Source organism: Topomyia yanbarensis, chromosome 1, assembly GCF_030247195.1.
Source record: "Topomyia yanbarensis strain Yona2022 chromosome 1, ASM3024719v1, whole genome shotgun sequence".
Classification (NCBI taxonomy): Eukaryota; Metazoa; Arthropoda; class Insecta; order Diptera; family Culicidae; genus Topomyia; species Topomyia yanbarensis.
Window position 1 is genome coordinate 136,180,756 of NC_080670.1, and position 20,010 is coordinate 136,200,765.

Here is a 20,010-nt window from a genome sequence, read left to right on the forward strand (position 1 = left end):
ATCCAGCGATTGTTTTGCATTTCTTACAAAAGAAATGTATAGGATTCGCTCAAACTTTGAAAACTTTTTCCGAGACCCGGAGGGTCGAGTCTCATACACCAATCGACTCAGCTCGACAAATTGAGACAATGTCTATATGTGTGTGTGTGTGTATGTGTGTATGTATGTATGTACAAAATGCCATGTAATTATCTCAGCAATGGCGGAACCGATCTTAATGAAATTAGTTTCAAATGAAAGGCCTAACGTTGCCATTTGACACTATTATTTTTGATTTTCGATATGTTGTTTACTTTCTGAGATATGGGCGATTTTGTCAAAATACAGCAGGTTTTTTGCAAATAACTTTCGAACAATGAAATATTAACTGCAAATAAATAGAAACCGTTTAAAAATTTCCTTCTAACAAGCTATAGATTGTCTAAATCCGTGCACCAGCGGCGGAGATATTAAACATTTTGTATTTTTAGTCCTTGCTTACCAATTTCCACTAATTAAAAATGAGATTGTTTCATACAGAGTATTGCTTTACTGGTGTTTAAAACCAATTTTGAATATCGGGATATGAAAACACATCTACGTGATTCAAGGAATTCGATGTTGAGAACATTTTGTGAATTACCTTTATAATAAATGAACTATTTCTCAAAAATCAATATATAAGTTCACTTCAAAGGCCAAATAATGTGTAAATAAAGAAACAGTGAGTTCTAGTATTTATTCCTTGGATTAGGCATTGCGTTCAATCATGAGGTAAATATTGGATGGTATATCAATACACAGATCAACAAGTAATTCACCTAGTAGTGAAATAAAAGATTTCTAATATAATTATACTTGTGGCGTCAACGAAAGCAAGTATATGTTTGAAGCCCAAAAATCTAGCGAAAATTTAGCTCTTTTGCAAGATTTAGGTTATACTGGTTATGGCGCAAAAATTACTACTTACATTATTTATGATAAGAATGTAAGAATCAATATATCATAATAATATACCTATAAAAATAATGTCACTGCATTAACCATCATTTGCCATTCCTCACACGCCCCCCCCCCCCCATTTCTCTCTATCTATCTCTCTATCTCTCTCTCTTTCTCTCTCTGTCTCTCTTCTATCGCATCTATCTAGCTATTTCTGTATCCTTTTCTAAGTTGTGTGATAAGATCTTCTGCCAATCTGAAATATTTTTTAGTTGTAATTGCGAAGGTTTGAGAAAACAAAACTATTTTTTGTCTGCTGCTACATCAACTCAACTTTAATGCAATTGTATTCAAAGCCTGTATCTACACTATAATTAAGGAAATTTATGGCTATATCAGAAAAATATTTGGCTTAACTGGGTAATATGAAAGTTTGACGATGAAAATTTTCAAAAGAGACATTCCACGTTCGATATTGAATTTTGAATGAAATATATGCTCAAAGACTGAAAGCTGAAGCCAGCAGGATTGCACTTGTCATCACCGTTTCGAAGACAAAATACATGAGAGGAAGAGGTTCTAGAGACCACAATATGAACCTCCCATCCCGAGTTCGGATTGACGGTGACGAAATCGAGATGGTCGACGAATTCATGTATTTGGGCTCACTGGCAACCGACGACAATGATAACAGCAGAGAAATTCAGAGACGGATATTAGCGGGAAATCGTGCCTACTTTGGACTCCAGAGGACGCTCCGGTCGAACAAAATTCGCCGTCGCACGCTGATTATCTTCAACGCGCCCTTGGAGTTTTCGAAGGAAAGGTGTTGCGTACCATCTATGGTGGCGTGCAGATGGAAGACGGAACGTTGCACAGGAGGATGAACCATGAGTTGTATCAGCTGCACATTCGTTGTATTGGTACACTTTCATGAAAAATAACGGATCAAAGTCCAAAAATATCCACAAATTAGATCCAGGAAAAGAAGTCTCCCAAAGTACCCACTCTCGATGGGGGATGCAACTACAATGTGTCTTCTAACTTATCGTCGTCCATATCTGGATATACTGAGTAGTTTGAACCATTTCTTTTTCACAGTATTGGTCTGTATTGGACTTATTTATCCATATTTCCTGCACGCGAATTCCGAACGAAACAATATGAAAGCTATAAGGATGAATGGAAAGAGACTGCATTGCAATCAACTGAATGCACGGCTTTTATGCTATCGACATAGCCTAGACATTTCACACTATTTACTTCAATGCAAATAAAAACTTTGAAATATCTACCTGCCTCATTCACGAATCGCATTCTCCCTGTCGTTCTCTGTTCAAGGGGCTTGAAAGCACATGTGACCTTGTCTCACTTTACTATATTCAATTGCGCGTTAAAATACTGGACCAGTAAATTCTATTCTGTACATAAATCTTTTTTTCGGGAATATGTGACCAAAAAGTAAACTTCAAAATCCAAAGCAAATTGAACGTTCCAGGTTCGCGATTACTAATTAAGGTACAACAATAAAGTAGAAACACCAGAAAATCTTGAAACGACGCCGTCAAGTAAAGAAGCATGAAAACAAAAAGAATAAAACCAAAAAAAGATGGAAGCCCTAGAAAGTCCATTGCATATTTATTGACCTTTTCTCAGAAGATGAGATTTTTCAAAAATATTTCAAAACTTTCTGATGCAATGGTTCTCAAATTCGTACAATCCGGTTTATTCATTTTCTTTATTCAAAAAAATTTTTAGCTTTAAATATATGACCATTTCATTTTAATTAATCTTTCATTCCGCATCATTTTATTCGTTTTGTTCATCTGCGTTCATTTTACTTATTTTATTCGTTTCATTATTTGGATTCACTCTGATCAGTTTATTCGTTTTGTGCATTTTACTCATATCATTCATTTAACTTATTTTATTCATTGTTTTCATTGTATACATTTTATTCATTTTTCCAGTTTATTCATTTTGTTCATTTTCTTCATTTTAATAATCTGACTACTTTTTCAGTTTAAAACATTTCATCCAAATAATTCATTTGATTCAATTTATTTCTTTATATCAATTTATAATCTTTTACCATTGTTCAATTTTTCATTTAAATCAATGCATTTAATTATGCTCATTTTCTTCTTTTTATTCATTTTATCACTTCAGCTCATTTTGTTTATTTGATTCGTTTGTTTTATTTATGCATTTCATTTATTTTTTACTTTATTCATTATGTTCATCCATTCTTTTTATTCATTTGATCCATTTCATTAATTTGATTCATTGTATTCACTGGATGAATGAAATCAATTTGATTCAATTAATTCATTTGATTAATTTCATTAATGTGATTCACGTGATTCATTTGATTCATATGATTTATTTGATTCATATGATTTATTTGATTCATTTGATTCATTTGATTCATTTGATTCATTTGATTCATTTGATTCATTTGATTCATTTGATTCATTTGATTCATTTGATTCATTTGATTCATTTGATTCATTTGATTCATTTGATTCATTTGATTCATTTGATTCATTTGATTCATTTGATTCATTTGATTCATTTGATTCATTTGATTCATTTGATTCATTTGATTCATTTGATTCATTTGATTCATTTGATTCATTTGATTCATTTGATTCATTTGATTCATTTGATTCATTTGATTCATTTGATTCATTTGATTCATTTGATTCATTTGATTCATTTGATTCATTTGATTCATTTGATTCATTTGATTCATTTGATTCAATTGATTCATTTGATTCATTTGATTCATTTGATTCATTTGATTCATTTGATTCATTTGATTCATTTGATTCATTTGATTCATTTGATTCATTTGATTCATTTGATTCATTTGATTCATTTGATTCATTTGATTTATTTGATTTATTTGATTCATTTGATTCATTTGATTCGTGTGATTCATTTGATTCATTTAATTCATTTGATTCATTTGATTCATTTGATTCATTTGATTCATTTGATTCATTTGATTCATTTGATTCATTTGATTCATTCGATTCATTTTATTCATATTTTTTAATTTTATGCATTTCATGTTCAGACATGCCTTTTATTTCATTCAATTTGTTAGTATGAGTCAATTTATTCTATTAATCTTATAACTATTTCTAAATATAATCTTAATTTTTATGTAATAACCTAATCTAATTTGATTCATGTATATTATAATTTTGATTTACATTAATTTTTCTACTCATTTTATGAATTTAAAATCCTATTGTTTTATTTTTTGCTTTACTTTTTTTATTTCGGTCGTTTTGTTGATTTCTATAATTTATTCAGTTTATTCGAGATTTTATTCGTGCAAGACTAGAAACTGTTTTCATCCCACCTCTAGTTGGGTGCCTACTTCTCGTGACTGCAAACTAATCCAATAGTGAAATGTGTAAGAAATGTCTCATCTCACTGCTAGGTGGATTAAATCGGTTTTTGTTAATGAATACTCTCTGCGACTCATTCCAACCAAAAGTTCTTTTACTCAGAAGTAACCAAAATTTGTTGGATAGCTCGATATGAGGTTTGGCCAAAGTAGTTATCTTCGTTCAATATTGGCACTACACCATTTAAATTTGTCTCGATCAAGATTCAACGGCGCAGATCAACTGCTGGAAAATAAGCCAGAATCCCGACTTTTTCAGAATTCTGGCTCAAGTGACAAATGATTCAGGCTCAAATTCCGAATAGATTTGGCAGGGATGTCCTTAATTTGCTCTCAGTCCATTTGGTAACCCTACCTTAGAGGCAATATAGATGTTGCTATTTCAGAAACATAGTTTGGTCGCAACTGTCATACAGGCAATAAAACAGTAGTTGCACTATGTTGACTACTGCTTTAGAGGCGCGAGAACATTTTGACATATTATCGACCAACAATCGTAATTTTTTTAGCTAACTCGATGTTATAAACTTCAAAATGTAAACACTTTCAACATTTAATGGAATCTCAAATCTGCTGTTTTGATATTTAGCAAAAATGTGTTTTGCGTAGGAATATAGTAGCTATTGTGTTAGAAAGTTTTAAAAGGGAGGAACTGTAAATTTCTGCAGTTGTCTCTCTTTTATATTCTACTTATAAATAAAAGTTATGTTCGACCTTCAGAGTAGTTTGCATAGACTGAGCATTTCGCCAATAGTAAAAATCTTTATATGTCTATGTAGAAGGAATAATTATACGTTTCGTTGACACATGGCACGAAGACCCAAATTCATTCAGTACAAGAATATTATTCAATTTTCAAGCTAGCTAAACATAAATACTTCAAACAGAGTATTTCATAAAATTTGATTTGATTGCTCGAGCTGTTCTCTGGCGAATCACGCATTGTTCGTTTTTAAAGCAATTTTTTTTCGCAAATTACAAGCGTGTATGAATAGAAACGAAAAAAATGTAGCAAAATTGTCCATGATACGTCATTCTCATAATGTACCTATATTCAAAGGAAAAGTATTCTACATAAGCATGCACAATCCATCTTACTTTGAGATAGAATACATATATCGGCTCTCGATGGGTACTTGCGCGTATATTGTGCGTTTAAATAAAAATTATCTGTACGTCGCTGATAAACTGGCAACTTGCTGCATTTCCGACGCGATTGCTTAATAAAATTGAATATTCTCGCAGCACTGCAAATCTGTCAGCTGTTCCGATAATAACAAAAACAATTTATTTACCTCAGCAAGTTTTTGTGTGCCTGTTTCGTGTATCTAATACTTGCAGTTTTCTAAAATAATGGATGATTCTCTTGAGTAATGCACGATTTGATTTGATATTAAATAAAGTCTATAACAAGAGCACACTTTCGATTTCAGAAATTTCGATGAATACGAGGTGCTGGAAAGCGCAGTAATCGACGATATCAATGACGACGAGCAAGCTGAACCATGCGAGGCGAAAGATTATGTTTTTTTTCTTTTACCGGGATCTTTTTTCAACGCTTCTATAGAAATCAGTTATGTCCAAAAGAATGGACCAGGATGGTCGTCTATGGAGACAGTAAATCTGAGATTGTTGATTGTATGTGGACTATTGGTGTGGCTAAAATAGAACGGCAGGTGGTTTTCGACAATGACATCCCCAGATGGGCAGAAAACGTCCAACCCACAGTAACTGATGCCAATGAGTTCTTAACACTACAGGATACCACCAAAAAAAAGTTTTATGCAATCGATTCCATTACGCCAAGAATTTTGAGGGGCTGGAAGGGAAAAAATGTGCGAGTTTATGTGTACGTGTGGTCAACCAATGTTGAAACCAGCGCTCAGCATCAATCAGTCCTGCGCAAGTTACTTTCGCCTCAAAATCCGGATCGAGCTGGAGCACATTCTACCCGAGACGATTCCGCTTTGGCAGATGAACTGCGTGATAGACATAAACACTTGGAAGGCCTTTACAGCTCGTGGCTCTTATGTGCGAACGTAATACATTCCTCGTCAGCACACAAGCAAGATGAAATGAAACGTTCTACTACTCCACCAATGCAATTATCAAAGTATTTTCGATGGGTTGCATCTTCAGAATTGAGCAGATTGGAAACCATACATAAAGGAATGATAGTTGCGCAAAACAATAACAGTGGATGGCTGAGAGAAATTGGCAACGTGAAACAAGTTATAATAGAAGCAAAGCAAATGTTGGATGGAGCTTTGTCAAAAATACAAGGTTTGGAGAACAGAGGATTAGTCGGGATGGAACTATTCAGTTCCATGGAATTAGCTGTTCGTCCGGAGGAAACGGAACTCAGCCAAAACCTTGCAGCTAGCGTAGCGGATTGTGAAGACGTGGATCACCAATGAAGTAAATGACTGTTTCGTAGACTAAATGTCACTTTTTTTATTTGACTCGATTACACTCGATTTGCTGTAATGAAATGTTATTACTTTTTTATTAATTATTTCTTTTTATAAGAATATTAAAACGAATAGAACTGATACTGATTCATCTTGTCTCCATGTTGAAGTCCAAACTGCTTATATCCTGTTGGAGCCCCTTTTCTGGCATAAATACGCCACCAGGTAAATAACCACAATGCCTGAAGATCTTTTCGCTTGGGTATATTCTAAATAGGGTAACAACATCGCAAACATCGGGCAATATTGGAGCACCTTCACGATGTTGTTTTTTCAAAAATCGTTTAATGAGACCAAATATAACTTCAATCGGATTGAAGAATGGACAGTACGGTGGTAAAAAAATCGGAATTATGCCAATCGAAAGAAGATAGCGTATAATATTTGCATCACAATGGATTCTTGCTCCGTCGAGAATCCAAATAGAATGTAAACCTGGACACTTTTGCACCTCTTTGTTTTTCAGTGCAAATTTCCGGCAGCACTCGAAAAATATCTTTCTGTTAAAAGTACCCTCAGTCTAGAAGCTATCTAACATTCCACCTACACCAAGGAAACACAAAAAAGATACCCGTAGCTTCCTGCAGAACTCGCCTCGATACAGAATTTTTTGCCAAATCAAGCCATACCCCTTTTTACGTAGCATATCCCGGTTATCAAAACTGACTTCGTCCAAGAAAACAAGGTTGCTAAGATCCCAAGGCACAGATAACAAGTCACGGATGAATCGTGTTATTTCAACCTCCCTAATTTGCATGGCTCTTCGCTCGATACATTTCCACGTCAATCCTGCCTCATGCAAGATTATGCATATCGATGACACGCTAATTGTTATGAAAAATTTCAGATTGAATCTCTGTCTTGCTTCTTCCAGGAATAGTACAGGTTCTCGGCTATAGAGTTCAACGAGCCATTCTCTCATTTTAGTACTGAACTTCTTATACGTCTGCATTCTTTGTTTTCGCTGATAAACTCCGTTTGGTTCATATTTGATGATCCAATGGCCTATGGTCGCTAATGATTTCCCGTAGATACGGGCAAGTTTCGTTCTTGGAATTCCGAGAAAGTAATATCCATAGAGCGCATGATATACGGTGTTAGGCAAGGCATGTTTATGATGTACCGTTTGTATAATAGAATTGGCCATTTCTGTTGAGAATATCGCATTAAATCCTTCAAATCGCCTAGAAACTATAATTTTAAATCTGGTTTTATAAATGATAACAAAGTTAATGTTTTGACACAAAATGTCAAAATCACGATTGATACATAGGTCAGAAGTAAGTGCGGAAGTCGGAAGTCAGTCTTGTGAACTTTAATTTAGTGCTGGCGACACAATATTCCGTCAATGAAGCATCCAGCGTGATTGTTCCACTTGACAACTTCCACCCCGTGCTTGAAATTTCAATTGCAACTCTTCGCCTAGTTCATTTTATAGAAACTCTGTAGATCGTCTCAATTTTCGCAAAACTGATTTTTTATGCTGCGCCGTTCTCTGTCGCAAATTGATGGGAGTGTATTGCATGCCCAAGTGTGTTAATGCAGAAGTTGCCCTCTACAAGCGACGACTACTGAACTGCCTCAGTGCCTAAATATCAGCCTCCTAGTAAGCCGCCCTAGTCAAACGGCACACTTCGAAAGCTAAAACGTACTCGATTTATTAACAGATTAAGGCCGAAGTGGCCTGTGCCGTATACAAAAGATTCCTCCATTCCACTCGGTCCATGGCCGCGCGTCGCCAGCCACGCAGTCTGCGAAGGGTCCGCAAATCGTCTTCCACCTGGTCGATCCATCGTGCTCGCTGCGCGCCACGTCTTCTTGTACCGGTCGGATTGCAATTGAGAACCGTTTTCACCGGGCTATTGTCCGACATTCTGGCTACGTGCCCGGCCCACCGTAGTCGTCCGATTTTCGCGGTATGACAGATGGGCGGCTCCCCCAACAGCTGATGCAACTCATGGTTCATTCGCCGTCTCCATGTGCCGTCTTCCATCTGCACTCCACCGTAGATGGTACGCAGCACTTTCCGTTCGAAGACACCAAGTGCGCGTTGGTCCTCCACGAGCATGGTCCAGGTCTCGTGCCCGTAGAGAACTACCGGTCTAATCAGCGTCTTGTAGATGGTCAACTTCGTACGGCGGCGAACTCTGTTCGACCGAAGTGTCTTGCGGAGGCCAAAGTAAGCACGATTTCCTGCCACGATGCGTCTACGAATCTCTCTGCTGGTATCATTGTCGGCGGTCACCAGTGAGCCCAAGTACACGAACTCTTCAACCACCTCGATTTCGTCGCCACCGATGCAAACTCGAAGCGGGCGGTTCTCATTCTCTTCTCGTGAACCTTTTCCTATCATGTACTTTGTCTTCGACGTGTTGATGGCAAGTCCGACGCGCTTGGCTTCTCTTTTCAGTCTGATGTAGGCTTCCTCCATCTTCTCAAAGTTTCGTGCAATAATATCAACGTCATCGGCGAAGCCAAGTAGCTGAACGGACTTTGTGAAAATCGTACCACTCGTGTCGATCCCTGCTCTTCTTATTACACCTTCCAGCGCAATGTTGAATAACAGACACGAGAGACCATCACCTTGCCGTAACCCTCTGCGTGATTCGAAGGGACTCGAGAGCGTCCCTGAGACACGTACTACGCACATCTCCCGATCCATCGTCGCCTTCACTAATCGCGTCAGTTTGTCCGGGAATCCTTACTCGTTCATAATCTGCCATAGCTGATCTCGATCGATAGTGTCGTATGCGGCTTTGAAGTCGATGAACAAATGATGTGTGGGCACATTGTACTCGCGGCATTTCTGCAGTACTTGACGAAGAGCGAACACCTGGTCCGTGGTAGATCGTTCGCTCATGAAACCCGCCTGGTACTGCCCCACGAACTCTCTTGCAATTGGTGATAGTCGACGGCATAGTATTTGGGAGAGTACCTTGTAGGCGGCGTTCAGCAGGGTGATTGCTCGGTAATTACAGCAATCCAGCTTGTCGCCCTTTTTGTAGATAGGACACACGACACCTTCCATCCACTCCTCCGGTAAAATCTCCTCCTCCCAAATCTTGGTAATCACCCAGTGCAGCGCTTTAGCCAGTGGCTCGCCACCGTGTTTTAGTAGCTCGTTTGGTATTTGGTCAACCCCAGCGGCTTTATTATTTTTGAGCCGGCTAATCTCCTCCTGGATTTCTTGGAGATCCGGAGCCGGTAGTGTAGTGTCTTCCGCGCGTGCTCCCAGGTGCGTTACCGTGCCATCCTCGTCGTCCGCTGCATCGCCGTTCAGGTGTTCTTCGTAGTGCTGCCGCCACCTCTGGATCACCTCACACTGGTCCGTGAGAAGATTCCCGTTTGTATCTCTGCACATGTCGGCCTGTGGTACGTGGCCCCTTCGCGAGCGGTTCAACTTCTCGTAGAATTTCCGTGTGTCTTTAGCGCGGTACAGCTGCTCCATCGCTTCGCGATCTCGGTCTTCCTGCGGGCGCTTTTTGGTCCGGAAAACCGAGTTCTGCCTGTTCCGTGCCTGTTTATATCGCGCCTCGTTCGCCCTCGTGCGGTGTTGCAGCATTCTCGCCCATGCTGCATTCTTCTCTTCGACTAACTGCTCGCATTCGCCGTCGTACCAGTCGCTTCTTCGGTCCGGGCCCACCGTACCTAGTGCAATGGCTGCGGTGCTACCTATGGCGGATCGGATATCTCTCCAGCCATCTTCAAGGGCAACTGCGCCTAGCTGCTCTTCCGTTGGTAGTGCCACTTCCAACTGCTGCGCGTATTCTTGAGCCACTCTGCCATCTTGTAGCCGCTCGATGTTTAGCCGCGGCGTTCGGCTTCGACGAGAGCTATGCACTGTCGAAAGTTTTGAGCGCAAGCATACTGCAACCAGGTGGTGGTCCGAATCTATATTCGCACTGCGATAAGTGCGGACGTTTGTGATGTCCGAGAAGAATCTACCTTCGATTAGAACATGGTCGATTTGATTTTTTGTTACTTGGTCCGGTGATCTCCAGGTGACTTTGTGGATATCTTTGCGAGAGAAGAAGGTGCTTCGGATTACCATTCCACGGGAGGCTGCGAAGTTCACACATCGTTGGCCGTTGTCATTTGATACGGAATGCAGGCTGTTAGGCCCGATCACCGGTCTGTACATTGCCTCCCTTCCTACCTGTGCGTTCATGTCGCCGCTTACGCACTGCCCAGTCATTGCCGACCAACGTACGTACGTACTCGAGCAAAAACCTTAAGTGCGTACACAAATCGACGGTGTCCTCTCTCTAAGCGCACGTTCACTTTAGCCAGTAATGAGTATCGTTGTTACAACAAGCTTCTGTAAACCGCTATGTAAACCGCATTCAGAATAATCTACGCCGAAATCCGAAGGGCTTTTGGTCGTTTGTCAACAAGAAGCGAAAAGAAACTGGACTTCCATAAAGGATGATGTACGAGGGGAAGAAGCTACGACAACTGTGGCGAAATGTCCGCTGTTTGGCGCATTCTTCTCGAGCGTTTCTTCAACTGACTCGCCAACTGCAGACGAGCTAGAAAGTTCTTCTCGTGACGTTCCTGCTTGTGCTGTGAATATTAATGTATTTACTGTCTCTGAACAAATTATTATATCTGCAATCCAGAAAACCAAGTTATCTTATGCACCCGGCCTCAGTGCTATAGCTTCAGCTGCATTGAAAAAATGTTCGGACGTTCTAGTAACCCCACTTGCATATATTTTTAATCTGTCGCTTCAGCAGCAAACGTTTCCTGAGGATTGGGAATCGGTTGGATAGCTTTTCTATAGGAGAAAGACAAAACTCGATTTTTTTGTGTTAGTCTAAAATATGCTTCGAGATCTTGAAAATAATATATCAAAAAATGGAAGAAAACACTTAGAGGTGTGCGCCGATGCATTTTTAATCGGCGGCGGCGTACGCGACATATTTGGCGGCGGCGTTACGCCGTTGGACCTTATCAGCGGCGGCGCGCCGGCGTGTGTCGGCGTGACGAATATTGACGCCTATGTAACTAAAAAAATTCTTGGCAGTACAATTCCTTTCCCAAATTTTTGGTTTCTCTTGTAACAGACTTCGCAGCACATACAAACAGACGTTACAGCTTTAAGAAAATTCTAAAAAAAAATCATCGCCCACGATGTACCACCGACATCTATTGACCACATTGCACAAAATGTAATTCTTGCAACCAGATCAAATATTTTTTTATCAACTGAAGCTCCCACCTTGCTTGCCAAATGCAGGATAATAAATGAAAAGTGGAATTATTTTTACAGCCGACTCCGACAGCATAAGTCATTAAATTGACTTTACGCTTGCCCGGACATGCCGCAGACTCAGGTCATTCGCATTTAATGCCAAAAGATCCTGACTCCTGCGCTGCAGAAGACAAAAAGCTAAGTAGCCGGGAAACTCTAAGCTTGTTCATTGACCCTACTCCACGCTTTTCTAAACTTTCTTACTTCAAATCCTTGCTCTCCCTTGAGTACTATGGCTCTTAATATTTGAAAAATACTTCACCTTCCAGTCCCTATGTCGTTACAATATAAAAAAGGAAAAAGATTGACTCACTATAAGTCGTTAATAAAAAAGGAAAAAATTATTTATTGTTCTATATTTGGGAAATTAAGCAACAGTAAAACAGTTTTTGTTTTGCTTGAGGAAATTAATTCTTGTTGTCGTTTCATTTTTTTGGTTTCTATTTAGTCTTCTTTACCGTCTTTTAGAATCCCGCAGATATCAGGTACCCTAACACGAGGCGTTATTAATGGCATTACTGCGCAGAAATGTCACTTTTAATGATCGTGTAAGAACACCTTTCAAGGTAGACACATTACTTTATTTTTCAGGCTGACGTTTACTTCTACTTCTTGTAAGTACAAGATCGCCGCGATGATAAGGCATACGATTCCGTCGTACCACATTTTCTATCAATGTAAGATTTGCTTCTATTTTGAGTGCAAAGTATGCTCGATGTATTGGAATCATACAGATCTACACCCTGACGAAATCTAAATATACAGTTACTATCAATCATAATAATTCCACGACTTGATATTTTAGCTCCTGTTGGGTTGAAACTGATTACTAAACAAGCCTGATTGAAAATGGTCTGAGCGTATCTCTAGTTTTCGTAGCACCTGCACCCCGCCAATTTCTCCAGCTGTTCCGGGGACCAACAAATTCTAATCCATTGCATACATCTAGTTAGATTCGATACACCGAATCAATTAAATTACTAACATCCTATTATGTGCTTACTCACTGATCGGCATCGTGTTGTAACTTAAGAAATGATTGTGAACAACTCCCGCCTTGGGCACTTCGACAAGAATGAGTTTCACATATCCGGCCCATTTTGTTTGTTTTGGTTTGCATGAGATTAAAAAGACGGTAACGTTTTCGGGTGGCTGCGGAAACCAAGTAACGCATTTAGCTCTGTGTCAAATTCTCTTCACTAACGCCACGCTCGCTGATATGGCGCATTTTTTGTAATTTAAATCGACCGTTTTTTTTCTACGAGTGATGAAAATTCATCTCGTGTTACGTCTTATTTGCCTGTGATACCGGGCTGATACAACTGACACCGAAAATCTTTCCTGAGCGGGGCTAGATCACACGATCAATAATTTATTGCACGATAGACTTTCGTGCACATTTTGAAAGCAGCAAAATAAATATTCTCACGTTAAACTGCATGGGGGACAGCAAATTAACAAACCGAACATCTTATGCACAATCCCAGAGAGGGCGTTAAATGTTGTTTTTGTTTGCCACCGCAACAACCAAACTATGGTAGATGCGGTGTGAGAATATTTTCGTGTGACTAAATTATTTTGCTGTGAGTATTTAGGGGTAAAATTCGCAATATGAGACCGGAAATCTTACCCTCTGGATCGCCACATCAGTACACCAGCATCGCGAAAAGTCAAGATCACTCTGCCCAACTATTCTTCGAGAAAAAATTTCAAAATAGGTCACTAGTCAATCAATGATAAATAAACCTCGTATTGAAAATAATTTTTGTGTTTTCACAAAACTAGTTCACGCAAAAAAGAAGGCATTATACTGAAATGTTTAGTAGGTGGTTGTGTCTGAATGTGTTTAATATTTTTATAATTCTAGTTCATAACTTGATGATCCATTGATTTGTATTAACTTTTTTGACAAAAAAGTCAAGAATTGAAAGATGTGCAATGATTTTCGTAAATTCTCGTTGTGTTATCGTGATATTTTAGTCTTTAACTTACCGTCAGATTTTTTGCACAGAGTCACGTGTCTTATAGTTTTCTTAATTATTTCACGGACATGAATTGTGGCTAGTTAATGTTTTTTTGGTGCTCAGCGCAGTTTCGTTTAATTCCGAACATTACACTGAATCTTAACAAACGAATAACAGGGTTACAGGTCCTAGTAGTTTCCTTGTATCTAATGCTCGCGCCTGTGAGACTGGTTGCTAGCGGTTGTACACAATAGCTCACATAGAAATTTCAAAACCAAAGAGCAGAGCGAATAGTCCATGCATAATAGTCTGAGTTTCTCGTTATTGTTTACGTAAGTATATTAAGATTATGTAGAAAATTAATTACTTCAAGAACTATATCATGAACAGTTTTACGTACTCGACTGGTGAATCGTGTCTAGTACACGAGCTCGACTGTTCTGAATTGGTTTAAAAAGCGATAATTAATAAACTACGTTCCAGTGAAATTCATTACGTGCAAAGACAGACAATGTTCCTAGATTTGTGGATAAAATAATGAGTCAACGATTTTCGAGTTCGCGAATTGTCGGCGTGAGAAAAAGGCGTCGGCGGCGCTCCGCCGGTCTACCTTTCGGCGTCGGCGTTTGTTAAAATTTACCGGCGGCGGGGGCGTGGCGCGGCGGCGCACATGTCTAAAAACACTGAATGCTAAATGTTCAAATTTTCCCAATTTTAGTTTTACACCTAGCCCCAACCCCACTGAGTTAGGTAAAGCATTCTCAATGCTAAAATATAAGAAATGTAAAACTCATGTAAGCTGCAAATCTATTTTGTTTAATTATGTTGAGTAAGAATTACAAGTTACCCTGATTGACCAATTTTTGTAAACATCTAACAAATTTCATTTTTGATAATTAGGCAATCCATGTCCATGTTTGTTTGACAATCAGCGGTGGTTTATGTCATTAAATTAGTTTTGCTCTGCTTATGCAAACATAAAATCCCGTTCGACGAATATCTTTCATTGATTCGTTACTTTGATGTCGAATTGACGATTTTGTCGGTTTAGAGTCGGAGTAACATCGGAAGAGATATACTAGAAATAATCAGATATCTCGCATTAGCTTTGTAAATTTTTCCCCTATTTACGTAATTGCTCTGTAAGCAGATGCTTTTTGCTAGGTCATGTTTGTCTATATTGCACAAGACCTAATTCTCTACATGTAGTCTGAACAAACGTTGAATTAAACATAATATGCACTACATTGAACATTTTTTAATCATCTCAATTGAACATGAAAGAAAATTTCGTTATTTTTTCCAGTCAAGATTTGATGACGACTTCAAGACGAGAAACACAAGCCCCCCAGGGCAGCTTACACACTAATTGCCATCACAATTGTGCTCTGTTAGTTAAACTTGTTTCGAGGCAGCATTGTAGTTTCCATTAGCTAACGGTCTATCTATCTCTATTATCTTTAACATAACTTACCTTTCCATTTTACTTGTTTGCTGTAACTACCGCATAACCTATAAAAATGTGCATTCGGTCAAGACTACTGTTCGTGAGCGTACAGATTTGTTTTCTCCTGTACGTTGATATGAGGCACTAATTTTAAAAATAAACAGACTGTCAGCATGGGACGCTGTACGGATAACACTAAACGTGTTCGAAGGTGACTGTTTCTCCGCGCGAGGAAGGAACATGAACTAACCTCGTTAGAGATAACTTCCATGCTTTTGGAAATATTTTCATTTATTTAGAGCATTATATAATTCATTCGCCGCTTTGATGCGTCATTTATTTATTTTTCGTTGGCGATAAGCTTGTTTCTGGCTTGGTAGTAGATTTAGGTGTAATAAAGAAGCCTGGAGAATTAAGTGTGTGCTTCTCTGCTGTTGACACACTTTTATAAACAGCTGATATTTTTAGGCGATATCACAAAACATTTATCGTCTATGTATAACGTTTGTATCAGTACTGATGTATTGGCGGTACATCTAAATCGTAGGACGCGTCACAACGTCTTTATCTGGATTTAGTTATCATTACATTTAAATAGGATATTAACTGCATAGAGATGGTCGACTTGTGATAGCACTAACGGTAGGAAACAAGACCTATATGAAATATATTTCAACAATTATATTTTCAAATTACTTAAGGGGTTACATACCTTTTTGTGTGAAAAATGTCAAGAAAGTTTGAATTGACGCAAAGGCATAAAGCAATGATTTCATTACATTAGTATTTTGGTACTACATTTTTCAGTGAAATAAACAATAACAATAACCTGCGGAGTAATGGCTTTTTCCTGAAACCATTTTTTATTTAAGAGGCTTGCGGTGATCATTATCATTGAAGACCAATAGATCAACTAAATCCCAAAACTCAAAAAATTGCTTTAGTATTTGAGCATTCCTCGTACCCTGGGACGGGACCTGCGGATTCGCGTTTTCTTATTATTTCTTTTTGTTTGTTACATCTTACTTCTTCGATTCACACACATTAATACTTTGTGTAGTTCAAGAAATAACATGACTTTATTAAAGAACAAACAAGAATTCATAGTGAACTTTCAATTTTTTTCGTGAATCCATTGTCATGAAGTGCAAGGTAGGGAGTGGGCGTAGCGTATTGGTAAATCGATTGCCTTGTACGCAGCGCACCTGGGTTCGAGTCCCGACCCCGCACATAGGGTTAGAAATTTTTCCTAAGAGATTTTTCTAACCCGAAGAGGCGAATGACCTTAAGGTTAAAACCTCTATAATTGAAATAAAAAAAAAAAAAAAAAAAAAAAAAAAAGTGCAAGGTAAAAAATTGCGGTCGTTGTAAAGCGGTAAAGCGAAAAATCCGGAGATAACTTTTCACCGTTTTCCGGTGAATCCCTATTTGAGGGAACAGTCGGAGAAGTTCACAAGAATTGACGATCTCGAAATTAGTGAAAGCACGAGAATTTGTAGCGTATGTATTTTAAAAGCATTGTTTTAAGTTATATATTCATGTGTCGTGTTATTAAATTGTCTGAATGGATCTTTAGGCTCATTTACGATTACTACGTAGATAGAATAGGGAACGTACACAAAAGTTCCGTCAATATATTCGTGCTTAGATCCTGATTCTGTATGGAGACAAATTACGTAGCTCTCTTCCATTGTACTCGTCGCCAGCCTTGAAGGAACATAATTACGCTGATCCTCGAGATTCAAAATCGTTCGATCGCCCAGACACCGAAGACGATTGCAACTCGGTTTATTTATATTTATTTTATACAACATTGTTCCTACACTGAGAAATAAAACTATGCATAGCTAGCATACTTTTTATTCCCGTCTCTGTTATTCCGCTGTGATTTTTATGCATTTTCTAGCATATACTTCTAATAAGCATTCAATGAGTGGATAGACCGAATATGTCCAATGCATGAAATTTACAGCAGAGGAAACGAGAGGCAGATAGAAAAGTATGCTATCGATGCGTAAATAAAATTCTGAATTTATTCAATAATATTTTTGATCACTATAAAATGTTATCGAACCTAAAAAAAAACTAAAAAGGCTCTCTCTATTGCACAGTCTTGATTTTTTGTTACTATCATCTCTACCAGTGCTGCATTCGGTAACCGTAAACAGAAAACCATCCTACACGGTCGCAAGCACTCATATTCGACTCTCTTTCCATGTAAGTTCTCACACTGAGATAGCAAAATATACTGTCAGTCATACTACGTGAGTACCTTTGCGGAAAAATGTTCTGTCTTTTTGCTCTTTTGCTCACTTCGTTTCGTTTCAGCTTGACTGAAACCTCTCGATGACAGTCAGTTTCGAAAATTATTGTCATTAAGTCTGGCAAGGGAAGTTTTAAATTCTGCACGATACAAGCCTTGAATTCAATATTACAGTTCAAATACATTAGCTATTTAAAAGTGGTTTGGTTGCTAACCAAAGATTGTTCGAGAAAAATTGTATTTCAATTTCCTTCGTCGTTTGGATAAGAGCTGTAATTGAATTACGCGCATTCATAAATTCATTTGATGTATGACTATGGAACTAGCTAAAGCAATGTAATACAGTAATGTTTCGATTATATCACGGTCGGTCTGTATTTTAGCGTGATATATTTGAAGCGTGATATATTCAAAACAAAACAAAAAATTACATTCAAGCATTAATCCATGTATTTATATTAACAAAAAGTATTAAAAAGTTAAAGTTAGTCAAAAAGAATAAATCATAGTAGGGTAATGAGCCTATTTTTGCCATGTTTCTATTATCACACTACCCATTTGAAGTCGTTGGTTAGACCAGCGTCCGCCATCTTTGTTCAACGCATTGGGTCAAATGGATAATTTTTTCTCACACAGTTTCACTTTACGTATCCCGTACTGTTTATTAAAATTGTTGAACCACTCAAAACTAAACTTGAAAGAATCTAGCACGTTAAGGTTTTGGGCAAATATCTTGACTATTAAATCAGTGTATTCGAAAGGCCTACAATTCAGTTCTCGTTGTTTCAACATCTATAGAAATAGTCCCATATCCAATCGTTGATGTGGTCCTTGCAAAAGAAAAGTACTCACATCAAATCAAGAGAAAATGCATATCTCGGCATACCTACCATATCTTGCGTAACTTGTTTTTCTCATTATTTTGTTAGATTTTATTGTGGATAACTAACAATTAAGGGAATAAAAAAGAAGTCGATTTTTTTACCCGCTGCACCAGACGTCTCCTTAAGGACACGGCAAATAAGTTACGAAGAATTCAAAACAAAAATTGGAATCAGCCGAAAGATGTTTCGCCTATCCTAGTCATTGCAACAACGCTTTTGGTAAAACATGATTTTGAGATTATTCACGTTTAAAGCTTCGCGCCACGCCCTCTGCCCACGGTGAACAGCGCAATAACTTTGCTTCTACTACTTTGACCTCTATAAAAATTTAAGATACATTCTAAAGAATCTATACTTTACGATAAAAGAACAAAAAAGTTTGACTTTTTGACCGACCTCATCATATATAAACCCTTAACGCAATATTCCGAAACCCAATAATAGGCTCATAACCCTACATGTAAATCAGCAAATCAATTGTAAAAATATCTTAAAAGTACCAGGACACAACCTGTGGCTTAATTGGATCAAAACGTAGTGTGCCTTGTCTGCTTTTCAAAAAGCGTGATATAATCGAGATAAAACCGTGATATAATCGAGGGTGATATAAACGAGTATTGATATAAACGCATAGTGATATAATCGAAAGATTACTGTATAAGGGACATGTAGGGAATATCGCGGCTTGCTAGTACATCTCGAACCGGGATATTGGGTGATCTTCTTCGGGCCCGAAGGGAATCGAATAGTTGAGATCTGGCAGAACAGTACTCGGTGCATGCCCAGACAACATGTTCGATCTCGTGATAACCGTCGCCACAAGCGCAGATACCGCTATCCACGAGCCCAATACGCCGGAGATGTGCGTCCAGCGTGTAGTGATTGGACATGAGCCGAGACATCACGCGAATGAAATCCCGACCCACATCCATCTCCCTGAACCAGGGTTTCCTCGATACCTTAGGGATTATCGAATGTAGCCACCTTCCCAGTTCACCATTGCTCCATGAAGTTGGCCAACTTTCGAGGGTTCTCTGATCAGTAATACTGAAAAATTCGCTGAAGCTAATTGGTCTTTCATATATGTCACCTTGTAAAGCGCCCGCCTTAGCTAAAGCGTCCGCTTCTTCATTACCTGGAATGGAGCAATGCGAGGGAACCCAAACTAAGGTAATCTTGTACGATCTTACAGACAAAGCACGCAGGCGCTCCCAGATTTCCCCCAGAAAATATGGAATGTGCTTTCTAGGTTTCATTGAACGGAGAGCTTCGATTGAGCTGAGGCTATCCGAGACAATAAAGTAATGATCGGTGGGCAAAGTATCAATGATCCCAAGGGTATACTGAATAGCAGGATCATTGAGTTTGAATGAGACGGTGAGGTT

At 38.4% G+C, this 20,010-nt stretch overlaps 1 pseudogene; it reads right to left on the reverse strand.

Moving 5' to 3' along the window:
- Positions 1-6,901: 6,901 nt before the first annotated feature.
- LOC131675955 (uncharacterized) lies at positions 6,902-7,960 on the reverse strand (annotated as a pseudogene).
- Between the last annotated feature and the right edge of the window lie 12,050 nt (positions 7,961-20,010).